The sequence below is a fragment of the Schistocerca americana genome, chromosome 6, assembly GCF_021461395.2.
Source record: "Schistocerca americana isolate TAMUIC-IGC-003095 chromosome 6, iqSchAmer2.1, whole genome shotgun sequence".
In the NCBI taxonomy this organism is placed as follows: domain Eukaryota; kingdom Metazoa; phylum Arthropoda; class Insecta; order Orthoptera; family Acrididae; genus Schistocerca; species Schistocerca americana.
Window position 1 is genome coordinate 271,161,593 of NC_060124.1, and position 16,045 is coordinate 271,177,637.

Here is a 16,045-nt window from a genome sequence, read left to right on the forward strand (position 1 = left end):
CGCCTTCGCTGCTCTGCGTCTTTTCTTACCTCTTGCATATTTTTGTAGAGTAAATCTCTTTCTACCAGTGTCGTTAGACTCTTTTAATAAATTTCGTTCAACATCCACAAAATATACGCATCGTAACACTACAAACAGCTTTCGGAATATACGCTGCGATCAACTCATGCTTTGTACCACATAGCCTTAGCTTTCTCATCGGTTTTGTACCTTTGAATTACTTCCTTTCTAACTTTAAACTGAGAGACACTAACTTCTCTCTGATGCTATGATTCTGTTACACGGTATAATGTGATGACCAACAAGATTAATATATTTTGTAATCACGTTGCCAATTTCCTTTACAGTTCTTAATAATTACTGCAGTGTACATCGAAATTGGACTGTACTCGCTTCTATTCCTCAATACGTTCTTTTGAAAGGGTCTATGGAACACTAATAGTCATTTGGATACAGGTTTCATCTGATCTGACAACAGATTCACTCGCATAACGTGCACCGGGTGTTCTGGAAATCCCTTGTTTTCAAGTATTTCCTTCGGCCTTCTTCGTTTCTTGGCGTAGTCGATGAATGCAATATGAGTTTTGGGATTAAATTTCGCGTCTATTTTTCTATCAGCTGTTTTTTAATGAAGACTTACTGTCTGAGCGACTATAATGGAATCCATTTCGTATCTTCTATGACAAATTGCGCTGTTCTTGACCTGTTGTTATAGCTCTTGTATACATTTTGTATCCAGTATTCAACAAGCTAATACCTCTGAAGATACGAGTAACGGGCCGATCTGCATTAATAAATAACGATATAATTTTTATCTCGTCTCATTATTTGGGGATTATCTTCTGTTTCCAGTATGTTATTATCTATTTATTTATTTATGTGTCATTCTTCTTGGGATGATGGGACCTGGAACTACTTGGTCGTTGGGCGAGTCAGTACAAAGCTTAAAGAACGCTAATTAGAAAATTTATAAACGAAAGAATTAATAAAACATGAAACAAATTGTGAAAGAGTTTATCGAATGAATGACACATTACAGAGAAAAATTCTCAACTACTGCGGGAAATTTCTGTAGGGAATAGAAGGTGTGTGCCACAAGGAAACCTTTCAACCTGGATCTGAATACTTGAGCTTTATCATTCCATTTTTGTAGTTCGGCTGGAACCCTATTAAATATTAGAACTGCTGTGTAGCGCACAACTTTCTGTACAATGCTTAAGGAAGTGATATCCAAGTGCATAACGTTATTTGGTCTTGTATTAACCGAATGAATATTGTAGTTTCTTCTGACAGATTGTTATTACCAATAAATCCGATGACGGAATACATAAAATGAATGTCGTGTGAGTAGGGCATCCCGTCGGGTAGACCCTTCGCCGGGTGCAAGTCTTTCGATTTGAAGCCACGTCGGCGACTTGTGCGTCGATGGGGATGAAATGATGATGATTAGGGCAACACAACGCCCAGTCCCTGAGTGGAGAAAAATCTCCGACCCACCCGGGAATAGAACCTGGGCCCTTAGGATTGACATTCTGTCCCGCTGACCATAATGGTTTTTTTTTAAGATCTCTTTTTGTTCTATATTGTTCGTTGAATTTGTTCAGGGCGGACGTCCGATGACAGCCGTTCCGGTTCTTGGTTGATCCGTTCACTCAGTTTTTTGTTACAGAGGGTAGCTAACCCTCTGACTGAGCATGCTGAGCTACCGTGCCGGCGAAGTTCGACATTTGACGCGGAATACATGTATAGGTACGACTGTGAGCAGCTGCCTACATGAGGTTCGGGATCTGACGCCACAAGGCAGTTTGACTGCCCTTTTCTGACTGAAGAGCATTCTTGGTGAATGCGCAGAGTTGCCTCAAAATACAACGCCACACCAGATGATAGAGTGAGAATAAAGAAAACAGACAATCCTTGGCATTTCAGTGTTAGAGACGGTTGAGATCTTACTTATAGTAAAGATAGCAGCATTCCGTTTTTGCACAAGATCTCGAGCGTGAAACTTCCAAGAAAACCTTCCATTTATTTTCAGCCCTAAGAATTTAAAATAATCGATTTCATTGACTGTTTGACAAGCTTGGGACAACAAAGTTTCGCTTTAAAAAAAGTTTCGTGTGGGAAACTGTACGCACTGCGTTTTATTGGAGTTACGCGTCAATCTGTCCCTTGAGAGCCACGTGTCGATGTTACTGGCTACTCTGTTAGCTGTAACATTTATTTTACGACTCACGTCTTTCACAGTAACACCTGCGTCATCTGTAAAGAGAAATTTTGTAGTCATGTTTTATACCTAGTGACAGGTCATTGATATATGGCAAGAAAAGCAACGGACCCAGAACAGAACCCTGTGCCACCCATCACTTTACGTGAACCCAGTCAGATTTAAATCTCTTCTGGACAAGCTGCTGCTTCTTACTTCTCGATATGATGTAAACCCTTGTTGAGCTTTTTCCTTAATCGCATAATATTCCAAAGTACGCAGAAATATCGCATGGTCGACACAATCAAATGCTTTTGTTAAATTAAAAAAACAAGAAAGGAATAGTCTAAATTGTGTGAGATCATTAGCATATTTGAAGAGTTCAAAATGAATGCCAATCTTTAGCAGCAGCCTTCCTAATTTTTATTTGGTTGTCACGTCCTCGTTCCCATTTTTTTCTATGAGCCGCACTGAAAACAAATTACGTCTTATACAAATAGCTGAGGCATCCTAAGCGGAATGTCCGAAAGAAGAGATACCATCTTTATATAGTTATGGCTAAGCGGCCACTGTCCTCCTTCTTCTGTGCGGATGTCACGTATTGCCCGAACTCTTACGGGGCTCGGTAAAATTGCGTGTGCCGCGAGTAATGAGTGTAATGGGCAGGGGCACTACGAATGTGGTGTGTGGACATTAAGGTGGCAATGTGGGCCTCACGGGGAGCGTGCAAGGGATAAGTGCCTACAGTCGCAACAATCCTCTGTGCCCTCGGTGTCTCAGATGGATAGAGCGTCTGCCGTGTAAGCAGGAGATCCCGGGTTCGAGTCCCGGTCGGGGCACACATTTTCAACTGTCCTCGTTGTTGTATATCAACGCCTGTCGGCAGCGTAGGGTCTTGATTTAATTAGCATTTCAGGTGAGAATGATGTTGCGTTGTGAGACGGGGCGCCGGATACTCTGCATGACGTAACGTCTTTGCTTGCGGTTGCTCGGTGAAGCGCAGGACACGTACAGAACGCGTCACTCGCAACTCGCGCTTACTCGCAGCTCGCCTTCTGCTGTCAGCAGATCGTCGACCGGTGGCCATGCAGCTCGCTTTCGTCCTACGGCACTGGAACTGGTACAGCCCGCCAGTGAAGGGATAATGGAAGCCGCCAAGAGTCGTAAAATACCCCTAGTTACTCTGTCGGTAGCTGTCGGCTTTTGAGGGAGCATTCAGCCGCCGACGGGGTCCGTGTGGGCGTGGAGCACCGACCGAGCGCGATGCGCGAACGCACGGCCGCAGCCCTGTCCGCGCTCTTTGGTTTACTGCCGCTGCCGCAACGCACGGCCGACGGTGAAGGCGTCTGTGATGGTTGATACGGTTGATGCAAGTTTCACTCGCGCAGTGAAGAGGTTAATACACTGTGTTTAGTAAACGCAAATTGTTTCAGCCTACATGCAATTCTAGATCCATACTCTGCAAACCACTGCGAAGTACACGACAGAGGGCTCTGCCCATTGTACCAGCTGTTTGGTCTCCTTCCCGTTCCATTCACGTACGCAGCGTGAGAATTGCTTAAACGCCTCCTTGCGCGCTGTTATTAGTTTAACATCGTCCTCGCGATTCTTAGGGTAGAGATACGTAGGAGATTATAGCACATTCCTAGCACATTACCTAAAGCAGGTTCTTAAAACTTTATGAATAGGCTTTCTCGAAATAGTTTGCGTCTGTTTTAAAGTTTCTGCAGCATTTACGTCCTACTGTCACGTTCGTGTTGTCCTTTTCTAGATGGCCCGTGTCAGTCATGTTTGGTGAGAGTCCTATACACTTGAGCAACATTGTAGTATTAGTCGCAGCAGTGTTTTGTGAGCAATCTGCTATGCACACTAATTGCGTTTCCCTATTATTCCACCGAAATGTACCAACTGCTTTACTTACGGGTGATCTTATCGTTTACACATCCCTACGAATTTCTACGGCCAGGTATTTGTATGATTTGATCTATTGCAATTTCAGACTTGAGTAATGTCTCAATTAAGGGGGAAAGCTGAAAAGTGTCTGACTGATGTAGATTCGTTAACTATAGAAAGGAGAGCTCGTGTCCTCAGTATAGTGTCTTGAAATACACTAATGTTGGGCGAGGTAGCTTTTCACGATTATTACGAGGGATGATTAAAGGTTTTCCTTAAATTCTTTTGCTACGGTGAACGACACAGAAAGGAACGAGGTGTTACTCTACTCGCACTATGCACAACGCGAGAAGAAATAAACTTCCGGAAAATATGCTGTACCTTGAAGGACAAAGTCATTTTATTGGCAAGACAGTTCATCATCGTAGAGGTATATGGTAACAAGTTCAAACCAAATGCAACACACAGGTCACAGTAGAGGATACCAAAACAGTCGCAACAATAGACAGTATGCCGGTCTCTGGCGGCAATGCAGGCGACTGCATAGTCTCACATGCAAATGATGATGAAGGTGCATCTTGCGGTTGACTGCCGCAAGCATCTTGGGCCTTTTGTCACAATTCGGGAATGATTCTTGCGGGCCCTAGAGAACGAGTAAGTTGCCGCTTCGTCATGTCCCACATATGTTCAATTGTCAAGAGATGTAGTGATCTTGCTGGCCAGTGCAGTTTGCTTCACACCACAAGGAGGACGTTGCGTTGCAGCAGCGTATGGGGCTCTGCATTGTCCTGCTGAAGAGGCACATTACCTTCCCCTCGAAGGCACGGCAGTAGCGCTGGGGTGACGGCCGGCGCAGTGTAATGGGCACTGGTTACTTTGCCAAATCTGACCGCCATTTGTAACTGATGGCTCCCCACACCCTGAAGCCTGGGAGGGTGCCTGTGTGTCGTAAGGGAATGAACTCCGAAATAGGCAGCTAACCGGGTATATGCCATACACGTGGAAGTCCACTACTTGTGCACAGAAGCACCGATTACCTGTGATCTCAGCACAGTTACTGCCTGCGGAATCAAAACACAGGGCGCACAGACGGGCCTCCTGAGCGCCCTCTCATCGCCGATGATAAGTGTCGATCACCGGTTTCAATTTTTTTCCGGCACTGTGTATCTATGTTGAGCTGGCTATCCTGTAGATTATTTTACGGGATATGGTGGCGAATCACAAATGCCAATGTCAATGCCAATGTTTGGATTGGATTGGATTGTGTAGGGGAGCAGACCAGACAGCGAGGTCATCGGTCTCATCGGATTAGGGAAGGACGGGGAAGGTAACCGGCCGTGTCCTTTCAAAGGAACCATCCCGGCATTTGCCTCGAGCTATTTAGGGAAATCACGGAAAACCTAAATCAGGGTGGCCGGACGCGGGATTGAACCGTCGTCGTGCTCCCGAATGCGAGTGCAGTGTGCTAGCCACTGCGCCACCTCGCTCGGTGGGCAAATCACAAAGAGAGAATAGAGTTTAGTCGAACGAACTGTAACGGTCTGTAACGAAGAATAAAATAATTTCAGCATATGACTTTCTGAGCTTTAATGTCGCGAGATATTGATTTTAAACAAACGCACGAGACGTTAACACAATGATCACTCCTAGTAGATGCCACAAGATACACATGAGCACATCTCTCTCTCTCTCTTCGTGCATGTGTGTGTCTGTGTGAAAACGTGAAAAAGTGGAAGAGGGTAGGGACATTGACAATGAAAGAGAGAGGATGGTTGGGAGAAGAAGCGGTAATAAGGAGCCGTACAAGGAATGACAAGGAGGTAAAAATTACCAGAAAGAGTCTCCGCAGCAGTTCCTCAGGTCGGTAGGTTGAAGAATGACACAAAATAAGCGCACTGGCGAGAAAGTGTCACAAGGTTCGTAAAAGCAGGTATTCAGGCGCGATTTACAATACGAAACTCGAAACAGGTAAAATGAGAGTGGCATAAACCGCTGGAGGACAGATGAAAGAACTGGAAATTCCCACAGAAAACGGTGGTAATGAATCGCAGCCGACACGAATATAGCGCTAATGTAATAGGAAACGGGTTTCGGGTAAGTATGAAATGCTCACGATTCAGACTGTTAGCCGGGCGGACAGCGGCGGCCGTCATCTGTTTGCGGCGCGTTATTAATACAGCTGTAGCCGGCGGTGACATTTGCATATGTTTCGCTGACGCTGGGTAGCCGCGCATTGTTACAGCCATAAAGAAGACGGGCCCGGGCCCGGGCTGGCTCTCGGGTGGCCGCCCACTACGGCGCTCAGCGTGGCCCTGCCTGCGGCCCGCGGGCTGCGGGCTGCCCGCCACGAATTAATTCGCCCGCTTAGCGGGAGGGGGGGGGGGGGAGGGAGGTGCGTGACAATTCTATACAGCGCGGCTCGTTACATTCCGCGGGCCCGCGCATAAATATCGCCCGTAATGAGGCCGGCGACACGCCCGCCGCCGTTGACGCGGGCGTCCCTCGTGATAAAGGACGCGTAAATCTCGCGCCACTTTCGACAGTTTGCCAGGCTGGGAGGCAACGCGTTTCGTAACCGGTCCACGCGGTCGGAGCACTGCAAATGCGCCAGCCGATGTACGAGGTAGCCGCTCACTGGCCAGCGCTCAGGAAATTGGTAACAAAATAGCGAGTGTAATCTTCATTCGTTTGCGATATTTTTTGCACGTATTTGAAGCAGACGGCGTGACCACTATTCTAACTTCTCCTGCAGCTCAATGCATAGGTTTACCTACCTCAGTTCGTTTTGCCAAACACTCATCTTGCATGGGTTTTTCGTACCGTACAGTAAAACCCATGCAAGATGAATACCATACAGTTCTTAATTTCGAACTACTTCTAATACACGGTTCAGTCACATTAATGTGACTACCGCTTGTGTTTGACGTCAACATTCAGTTACCACTCACAGACTGCTCGTGGCAGTATCAGCAGTGTAGGGTGTATAAAGCGTGTCTGAGGGACTCGGGAGACAGTGCACTCGTCGTCGCAAACGTTGTCGTAATGCGGAAACGGAGTGATTTATCCTCTGGCCATCAGACTCGCTGCATTTAAACCCAATAGAGAATCTGCGGGACAGTGTCGATCGGGCTGTTGGAGGCGTGGATCCTCAGCCGAGAAACCACGGCGCTGGACTCGGCATGGCTCCACGTCCCTGTCGGTACTTCCAGAGCCTCACTGACCTTCCTCCAGGACGTCTCGCAGTGATCAGCGATGGAAAAGGTGGTTATTTGGACTCCCGACAGCCGAGCGGTTCTAGGCGGTGCAGTCTGGAACCGCGCGACCGCTACGATCGCAGGTTCGAATCCTGCCTCGGGCACGGATGTGTGTGATGTCCTTAGGTTAGTTAGGTTTGAGTAGTTCAACGTTCTAGGTGACTGATGACCTCAGAAGTTAAGTCCCATAGTGCTCAGAGCAATTTGAACAGTTTTTTTGACTCCCGACAGCTGGTCGCGTTAATGCGACTGAACAGTGTAGTATGTCAGTTTGACTTTCAGCAGACAATTTTGTGACGTTATTAGTTCAGAAAACCGGACAGAAACTTCGTGACCTCCAGAATAAATTACGACAACACTGTGTAACACTCCATGTAGCCTTGACAGTGACCTCAGTTCGGTGAGGAAGAGTATCCATAAGTTTCTTTAGACATCCCGTATCCAACTTAGTCTACTCGTTGATAGCGTAGAGCTACCAGATTTGCGAGGATGTTGATATCCGTGTTTCACCCGCTGTTGCAAATAGTCTCAGATGTTTTCAATTGGATTAACATGCGAAGATTTAGTGGAAAGGTCGAGGTGCAGTGTGGCATCTGTTCGTCAGACCAGAAGATGTGCGTGCAGTCTTGTCAATGCGGTTGTCGTTACCTTGAAACACGAGAGTGTCCACAGCATACTTACGTGAAGATGTAGCAGGTAGACGAACCCGTGACCACCGAACATGCTGAAATAAGCACCATGGTTTAACTTTACAGCCACCTGAGTGGGTAAGCCGAACTCGTTAAAAAACGTTCAGATGTATGTGAATTGCTTAGGGACCAAACTGCTGAGGTTATCGGTCCCTAGACTTACACACTACTTAAACTAACTTACGCTCAGGACAGCACACACACCCACTCCCGAGGGGGACTCGAACCTCCGGTGGGAGGGGCCGCGCAATTCGTGACATGGCGCCTCTAACCGCGCGGCCCGAACTCGTGGTACGGAAAACAGAATCACATCCAGCCTGAGTTACAAGTACACAGACCGTTGCAGAAGACACTGCAGAACTGTGTGTCGCCGTCTACATCAAAACAGCACGAAGGGAGCTCCATAAGCAGATGATTGCGCGGCGAGATGGAGTTTCACAACCACTCATCAGTGATGCAAAAACCCGAAAGAGGAAAACGTGGCGCCGAAGCCATGAAATGGGCTGTGGAGTAATGGAAGAATGTGATATGGTTCGATGTGTCTTGTTTCTCACTGTTTCCAACCTGTTGCCGAGTTTATGTGCCAACATTGAAACGTGACAGGAGTGCGGTAATGATTTGGGCAGCCATATTCTGGTGTTCCACGGATCCCACGGTTACTCGCAGGGTCACATTACTGGCAAGAATTATGTGGCCATTGTGGCTGATCAGGTCCGTCGCACGGTACCGTGTTTATTTGCCAACGGTGATGCTGTGTTCACACTGCTCGCATCGTCCACGGCTGGTTTTATGGGCACGAGCATGAATTGTCGCATCTCAATTTGTGGTGTACTTTAGAGAGGAGGGTGCGTTATCACTGTGCACTTTTATTACCTTACCCGAATTTGTCACTATTTTGCAGGCAGAAAGATTGCCTCGAAAACCATGCAGGACTTTTATTTATCCGTTCTCAGACGACTGGAAGGTATTTTGAATGGCAGCTGGTATTGTATTGTGTTTTGTTCAACGCCTGTATGATCATTTGTGCTACTTTTGTTTGTACACATTCAGTGTCCCCTTTTAGTGTATGTGGTACGAAGGATGGGTCGCAAGAGTGTTTTTAAGCAATCACCTTTACTTAGTATTCTATTAGTGGACCGACATGCGCCAGCTGTTTTGCTTATGGCTGAGCGTATGCAATCGTCCCATTTCATATTGTAACAAAACTGTTCCACCCGAGTAAGTAATTGTACGAGTAGACCGAGTCTGTTTGTGACTGACTGATCTACTAATAGGCCGTTCGTTTTCATTTTCTGAAGTGTAGAAGTTCACATTTCTGAACGTTTAAAGCATGTTGCGAATCTATGCGCCTCTTTGAAATTTTATCAAGATCCGATTGAATATTTGTGCAATGTTTCCCAGACAGAACTTATAGATACCGAATCACCTGCGAAAAGTCTGAGGTCTATTGTTGCCTGTAAGGTCATTAATGTATGGGGCTGAGCGCAAAATTAAGCAGAGTTTCTTTCGTGTTACTCGCCGCCGAGGAAATAAGCGTGCACGGCAAAAGGTAAATGTGTCCTCAGTGATTGTCAAATGGTCCGTAACGCAGTAAGTTCGGGGAGTATAAAGGTCTCCATACATCTGGAGCTTTAGCAGTGAGCCGTCGGTCGTTAGAGTGGAAGCCGTCCGAAGCAGTGTATTAGCAGTGGAGCGTGATGGGGGCCATCGGGCAGGAGTGGGTGGCTGCCCTCGAGGGGGCAGGCTGCGCCGCTGGGGGCAGCGCCGGCCGTCGCGACGGCGGCAGGAGCACACGTCGATATGATCGTGCGCCTAAATTAAGCCTCGGCCGCGCCGAGGGACACACCTCGGATTAATTAGGGAGGCATCGCGCGAGCGTAAATCAGGCGCCGGGGGCAGCGCGTGACGTATGGCGCGCCCGGCGCCCACGCCGCCCGTGGGCGAAGCGTCGCCCCCTCTCCGGCTGACGCGCCGGCTCTCGAAGATCCTGCTGCGAATGCCGCCCCTACCTGGGTCTTCAGGCCTGCTCAGCACGGAACAGCGGTGAGAAAGGACAAGTCCGAACCGCTGTGTTGCTCAGATCAGTATGTATCCAAGTGAAATCGAGCGCTTCGTAGAGTGAATGTCAGTTGACGCTAAATGTAAGCGACGGTGGTGTCATGGATACGAGAGATTTCTGGTACAGTATGACATCAGCCTTAAATCACTAATGTGGTGCATCGATCAGGCGTCTTGGTCTGGCACGTCTAAATAACGCCGTGCGAAGTATCATATGCATACATCTTGAGAGCAGGAATGACGGTTAAGAATTCAATCTCAGTTTGGAATGAGGTTCGTAGTGGCGGAGTGTTTGAGAAGGTAGAAGGGGTGGTTCCGTAGGGGGGGCGAAAGGGGTTTGAGTCTGTCACGGTCTTATCTGTCGTTCTACTCGACAGTTAATTTTAATATTCAGGAAAACCAGTGGAAATCGAAATTAGAAAGGCAGTTTTAATCTCCTGTTCTCACATAAGGACTGGTTACACGCAATCGTAGATCAGTACGGCCACTGTTATCTTCAGAGAAACGGGTCCGGGTACCTGAATACATCGTGGTATGATTCTGTACGGTGTCATAACATCCCGTTTCTCATTCCTATTGTATGAAAGTATTAGCATGAAGATAGTTTAGCTTGCGTAAATTCTGACCAAGTTTTTGAGACAGGTAGAATGGAAGACATGAAGACGTGATAGAGTTGTGCCGGCCGCTGTGGCCGAGCGGTTCTAGGCGCTTCAGTCTGGAACCGCGCGACCGCTACGGTCGCAGGTTCGAATCCTGCCTCGGGCATGTATGTGTGTGATGTCCTTAGGTTAGTTAGGTTTAAGTAGTCCTAAGTTCTAGGGGACTGCTGACCTGAGATGTTAAGTCCCATAGTGCTCAGAGCCATTTGAACCATTTTTGATAGAGTCGTGGCAGTATGGTGGTGATGCCAAATTCAGCTGCAAATGTGTGGCGTTACGTGTAGTGAACAGTGTCAAAAAACCAAATGAACAATACATATTTTTATGTTATTAAGTAAACTAGTTCCGGACATATACAAATGTAAGCGAACTGCACGTTAGATGTTACTGAACCAGGCAATGCATTTGTTAACACAAGACCTCAGATCCAGGACCTTGGACGCTCATGATCTGTCCGGTTGTCGTGTTTTAGGTTTTCCGTCGTTTTCCTAAATCACTTCAGGCAAATCCTAGAACGGTTTCTTAGGCCATGTGTCCTGTGCTTCCCTAATTAAACGCACATGTCTATATATACTCGTATATGACTTACGTGTTCTTTGTAAATAAGATGACACATCCCGTATCATCGTAAAATAATCCTCGGACAAATTAATTACTGATATTGTGGACTAGTAAATAGAAAAGCACCAAAAGAAGTCCAGTGAAGTCTGAGCGCAGCTTTTGTCGCTACGATCAGTGATGATGTCAGTCAGCTATTATGTTCGCTTGCTATCGTGTTGCAACAGGGTTTCTCTTGTGCAATGTCACAAAGAAGGCCGTCATGTTCTTCGCTGTTACTGGGAACGTGGTGCAGAACTGCAAGGTGCCAGAAAGTGGCCGCTCGCTTAGCGATTCAGGGGAGCGGGTCCGGCGTTGCCAGTGCGTCGCGGCGCCCGCGGCCGTGTGGGAGTCATCGCAGCTCATTAATACAGGCGCGACAATCGCGTTACGTCACTGCGCGGGGTTACGGGGCGGCATCGGCCGGCGAGGGCGCAACCGCGCATCCTCGAGCAGGCCCGGCCGTCGGCCGTTCATTAGGGAAGCCCGGAGCGAGCGGCCGAGGGCCGGCGCGCTCGTTAATTAAGCGCGAGTTGCGCGCCCGGACAATGTGCTCCCCGCCCAGCCAGGGACTCTGTCTCTTTTGTCGCACCCTACGTCACTCGCGCTCTTATCAGCACGGCCGTATGCTGCTTCTCCCTATATACCTCCAGCATCGTTGTCAATACGTCCCGAATGTCGGTGTGCGTAACATTAGGAGAATTTGTGGTCATCGGACACTTTCATTCGTTCTGTATACGAGAGTCAGCATTGCTGAATGCTTTATACACTGTGACACGGCACACCTGTCCTTCATGTTGTTGTAGTTGTGGTCTTCAGACTGGTGTGCTGCATCTCTCCACACTAGTCTATTCCGAGCAAGCCTCTTCATCTGTGCAGAACTACTGCAACCAACATCAGTTTTAACCTGCTTAATGTATTCAAGCGTTGCTTCCCCTCTACAATTTAACACCATCCTCCTTCGCCCCCCCCCCCTGCCCCCCCCCCCCCCCCCCGCGCCCCACTCCCACACACGCACTTCCCAACATTACCAAATCAATCATAAGGGTCAGTTGTCACATGTGTGAAGAGCACACATGCTCATGAAGTTCGGATATCTACGGAACTAGATACAAATAATGGTGACTAGTTATACACACGCCCAAGTGGTACGTGGTGTCATTCATGTGGTAGGCCTGAAGATGAGGTGATTGGAACGTCGAAACTGGGTGGCTAATAAAACATTATCGAAATAGCGGCTGTTGGTACTGTATTATTACATTAAGTCAACAGTTCCTTAATCCCTCATGATATCTTATATACGCGCAAACCAATCCCTTCTTGTAGTTAAGTTGGACCAAAAATTTCTTTATTCCACAATTCGATTCAGTACCTCTTTATTAGTTATTCGATCTACCAATCTACAGTAATTTTCGAAATTATTCTTTTTAGAAACTATTGTTTAGCATCACATTTCAAAAGTCTCTGTTCTCTACTTGCCTGAACTTCAGAAAAGGTTTCCTAACACTTAAATTTGTATTCGGTGTTAATTTTTTTTTTTCAGGAATGCTTTTCTTACTAATGCCACTCCGCGTTTTGTATCCTCTCCACGTCGGCTTTCGTTAGTTATTTTGCTGCCTAAATAACAAAACTGATACACTACTTCTAGTGTCTCGTTTCATTGTCTAATTCCTTCAGCATCATCTCATTTAATTCGACGACCTTCCATTATCCTTCTTTTACTTTTGTTGATATTCATTTTATATCCTCCTTTCCTTGTAGGAAATGGAGACACAAAAGACCTGCCGTCATTGCAGAAAACTGATGATGATGATGATGGTCATTGAAATACGACAAAAATAAGAGTGAAAACAACGCGTTACGCCACTGTTTAGGTGCGTATAGAGGATGGTTACCAGATGTGCCGGTGCTGAAGACGAGCCAGAAGATTCCAGTTAGGGCGACAGGTTGTCCAGGCAGATGCGCTCCCTGGCTCCCTGCCCCCAGGCCCCTCCCTGCATCTGTGCGCGCCCGCTTTGTTCGGCCTGCCCTCTCGCAGACCTGCGGCGACAAACAGCCCTCTCGAGGGTCGGGACGTCACAAACAGCCCGCCGCCCCACCGACCACGCCAACGGGAGCGTATCTGTGCCATTCTAACACTGGCAGTTATCTACAGTTCGCTGCACCCTTTTCGAGGCGGCTAAATGCTCCTCTGAATACGGCTACTATCTGAGTCCGCTCTGTTAACACCGACGTTGCTTCCGAATGAGAAAACTTCGAGACATACCCTCGCTTTACCTCGTGTTCGAGTGTTAGAGACTGAAATCCGTACTTGTGCTCAATTATCTTGAATTCTACGGCCTCATTCTCTTGGCACTCCTTCACTGCTACATTTTGTTCGTTTATGTCCTTTCTGCACTGGATGTTGTCTTGTTACGCGGCAGGAATCTGAAAATCCTCTGAGGTCAAATGAACTTATTCGGACATCACAGAGTGATTTCCCACACAGTAGCAAAAATGTCTGGAAAATAATGTCGCCACCTGTATATATCGCTACACAATAGAAGTCAAGGCGTGGCAACACCGTTACCGCGTGTACGGCAAGCATCTCCATTCGAGACAAGACAGTGTTGTGGTAGTGTGTTGTAGTAGAACAGTCGAGCTATAGGATTCCATTTCTTGTGTAGACGTATTCGTTTTTATTTATTTGTTTTGCGTTTATTAGATTGCGTGGTTTTCGTAGACTCTTCTCACTCCTCGTGTAGTAATTAAAGGCGCTCGTGTACAGAACAGGTACGGTTACTTAATACTAGCACAGAAATAAGACTGTAACATTTTATTACTCTATTTATAAGGACGTATTTTGCCTTCAAGAATTAACTGTATTCTCATACCACTCATTATGTTTCCCGGACAATTTTCAGCATAGCTCACCCCCCTCTTCATTGTTCCCCGTTCATCCAAAGTAGAAAGGCACCAATTCCACGCATCTCCTATTTGATGTACCCTTGCTTCTGTTGTTATTTGCTATCGAAGTTAGTCGATTGAAGTCAGGAGATGTTGAGGGAATAATGCGTCAGCCGGCCGAAGTGGCCGTGCGGTTAAAGGCGCTGCAGTCTGGAACCGCAAGACCACTACGGTCGCAGGTTCGAATCCTGCCTCGGGCATGGATGTTTGTGATGTCCTTAGGTTAGTTAGGTTTAACTAGTTCTAAGTTCTAGGGGACTAATGACCTCAGAAGTTGAGTCCCATAGTGCTCAGAGCCATTTGAACCAATAATGCGTCACGGAAAATAGTAAAAGAGTTTTGCTATTTAAGCAGCAAAATAACTGACAATGACGTAAGTAGAGAGGCTGTAAAGTACGGGTATGCAGGAAGCAAGATAAGCTTTTCTGAAAAAGAGACAGTTTTAAGATCTAATGAAATTTGAGTTCAAAAATGGCTCTGAGCACTATGGGACTCAACTGCTGAGGTCATTAGTCCCCTAGAACTTAGAACTAGTTAAACCTAACTAACCTAAGGACATCACAAACATCCATGCCCGAGGCATGATTCGAACCTGCGACCGTAGCGGTCTTGCGGTTCCCGACTGCAGCGCGTTTAACCGCACGGCCGCTTCGGCCGGCGAAATTTGAGTGTTAGGACTTTTTTCTGCAAGTCCGGTGTATAGCCTTCCACGAACGTCAAACGTTGAGGATAAATACTAGAAACATGGAGAGAATACAAGCTTTTAAAATGGGCAGCTACATGATATTGCTGAAGATTTGACGAATGGATCATATAACTAAAGAAGAGTCACTGAAACGAATCGGGGAAAAAACAACGTGACTAAAAAAGGGAAAACAATACTGCAGTGCCCATGCTATTCCGAATTACGATGCACAAAGTTCCTTCGGACATGGTTGCATGGAATAATGACAATGAAAATTTGTGCATGACCGGGTCTCGAAGCCGGGTTTCCCGCTCATCGCCAGCGTTCTCGTTACCATTTAGCTATCCGTGGACGACTCACGGCCAGACCCAAACTTCCATATGTCGTCAACCGTGGGTCTACAACCTGTACTCGTACATCCATTATCTATATTTCCATGCAGGGTAGACGTTTTACGTGAAAGTCGCGGCCCTGCTCCGTGTATCTGCTTTTACAGAAGTTAGAGTGGCTGTTATTCTGTTCTTCGGTTATATGTCACGAGGTAAATGGGAGATGAACACACTTTCCTGCACATATCCCCACAAGAAAAAATCGTGTAGAGCAATTTCTGGCGATCTCGGAGGCCAAGAATGCAGGGAAGTACGCCCTGTCCAGCGTTGAAGCAGAGTGTCATTGAGAAATTAACGTAGGTCCATATTGTTTGGCCAGTGTGGTGAAGCTCCATCCTGTTGGAAAATGAAGTCATCGGAGTACACCTGAAGTTGTGGAAAAGGCAGTTTTCCGGACACTGTTTTCCTCAAAAGAGAAGGGACCGTACACTTTTTCATGAGAAATCGCACGAGAAACGTTCACTTTGTGTGAATCTCTTTCGTGCTAAGTAATCTGATGAGGGTTCTGAAGTCCCTATATGCGCACGTTATGTCGACTTACTTTACCGCTAACATGAAATGTTGCTTCACCACTGAAAATTAACAGTGGTGATAATGTATTGTCTTCAAAGTCCTCTAGCAGAGCATTGCTGAAGTCAATTCGTTTCTTTTTATCGCAATCCGAAGAGCTCGCAC

At 46.8% G+C, this 16,045-nt stretch overlaps 1 protein-coding gene and 1 non-coding gene across 3 annotated transcripts in view; both read left to right on the forward strand.

Moving 5' to 3' along the window:
• LOC124619573 (protein dachsous-like) overlaps positions 1-16,045 on the forward strand; it is a 601,949-nt gene that overhangs the window by 279,854 nt on the left and 306,050 nt on the right. The gene's annotated exons all lie outside the window — the stretch shown is intronic.
• Trnat-ugu lies at positions 2,965-3,039 on the forward strand. The gene has a single exon. It is a non-coding gene; the product is annotated as a tRNA-Thr (tRNA).